This window comes from Pinus tabuliformis, chromosome 8 (genome assembly GCF_031772625.1).
Source record: "Pinus tabuliformis cultivar Carrire ecotype Pingquan chromosome 8, CPIR1, whole genome shotgun sequence".
NCBI lineage: Eukaryota > Viridiplantae > Streptophyta > Pinopsida > Pinales > Pinaceae > Pinus > Pinus tabuliformis.
This window is the reverse complement of record NC_142294.1, coordinates 821791863-821793680: the sequence shown is the minus strand read 5'-3', so window position 1 is coordinate 821793680 and position 1818 is coordinate 821791863. Positions and strand designations below refer to the sequence as shown.

Genomic DNA, 1818 nt, shown 5'->3' with positions numbered 1-1818 from the left:
TGATTACAAAATTTAAGACCTCCTTTACAAACGAATCTTGTATTTTTGGCATTTTGACTAGTTACTATATGCCAAAAATAACAACTAATATACTTTAACTAGTGTTGCTATTGATTGAAGCACAAATATTAGTTCCTGCCATGGCTATTAATGGATTTTCCAATTGACTATCATTAGTTTAGCAATGACTAATCCAAATTATAATGTTTAATTTTGACAATAATTATTTTTTAAACATTTGATTGGGCCATAACTTTGAAGATCTTATGGTAGGGTTTGTGTTTGTCATAATTTTTTTGATATAGTTGCAATATTTATGCATGATTTTTAACTATTTGTGCTATTAAATTTCATTGTTAAAGTTTATAATTAAAATCTTTGAAAATAGTCTTTTATGTAAATTCTTATTCCTTAATAAATAATTAGCTTTTCTTTTTCATATATCAAGTTACAATTTTTCTAAACAAACATAACATCTAAATAAGTGACAAGTACTACGCTCCCCTACAACACTTATACTACTATTCCGAAAATAAAACAAAAGAATAAATATATAATTTATTACCTTAAACTAAAAAGTGGTGTATAAACTAGAAAGTGTGGTATAAACAACAGTGTGGCGACTTAACGGCCCATAACAACTAGTCAAAGAAAATAGGAAAGCAACTAATGCAACTGAATAATCTCATACACATGTTTTCTTATTAATATGCCATAAAACCAATATCGGAGTTCTAATAGAGATCATAAGTGAAGCCTCTTCCACGTTAAGCATAATAATGTAACAATAATTAGATATCATCTTGCACGCTCTCTTATAACATGGAGGCCCAACTCAGTGGGATCTGTTGCCTGCACTTCACGGTACACACCATCCAACTCCCTCCTAAACTTGTCCTTAGAGCTCGCATACACCATCTTGCTCCTCACCCTTGAAGACTCAGGAGACCTGTATATTTGTTTACGCATGTCAAAATCCATTTAATATATTTGAAAGAACATCTACAAAGAAAACCACCCTAAAATATTGCTAAAATAACCATTTTTTAATTCAGTGATATTACATTAAGACGAAATAAATTAGTCGTTAATTGAAACACTTCATAATCTACGATCTTACATTACGAGGAAATAAATTAATGACGCTGCCATACTTCCCAGGAATACTTACCAGTAAATGAAGATTATGTTTCTCTTTTGACAGCTGTCTTCAGTGACAAAATCGAAGTCATAGACCGCGTATCTACACCAAGTTTATCTACTGTGACCTCATTTTCTTTCTCGTCGATCTTGAATATTATGAAGCGATATATCTTCTTCCTCTTCAGCTCCAAGAATCTAAACTTGCATTCATCGCTGACAGCCATCCCAGAACATGCACTTGCCTGCAAATATCCTAGATTTGTGAGAATTAATAGAAAAAACCTTAAAAAAACACCTACACAGAATTTGTTTCACCAAAACAGTGGACCTTTAAGCATTTAAAGGAAAATTAAAGAAAAGGCAGAATACTGACCATTTGAGGAAAAAAAGGGGGCGATTCCTGTAAATTAAAGGCACTCCAAGATCCGCTGGAAGGAAGGATAATTAAAGGTGTAGGTGGACACCCAATTCCAATTGAATATCTCACGCAGCTGGATGCATGCTCTGGCCCCGACAACTCTAAGAGATTTATTGAAATTTAGGGGCGGGGGGCTTTCCTGTAGAAATACGTTCAAGAAAATCAATGAATGCCGCGTACAGCAAACTTGAATTCAATTTTCAAATAATAAATGGTAACATACATTTAACTCAATTTATATGGAAACGCTTTAAATT

The 1818-nt window shown here is 32.8% G+C and overlaps 1 pseudogene; it reads right to left on the bottom strand.

The window, feature by feature from the left end:
• Positions 1 to 798: 798 nt before the first annotated feature.
• Positions 799 to 1379, bottom strand: LOC149238124 (actin-depolymerizing factor 7-like; annotated as a pseudogene).
• Between the last annotated feature and the right edge of the window lie 439 nt (positions 1380 to 1818).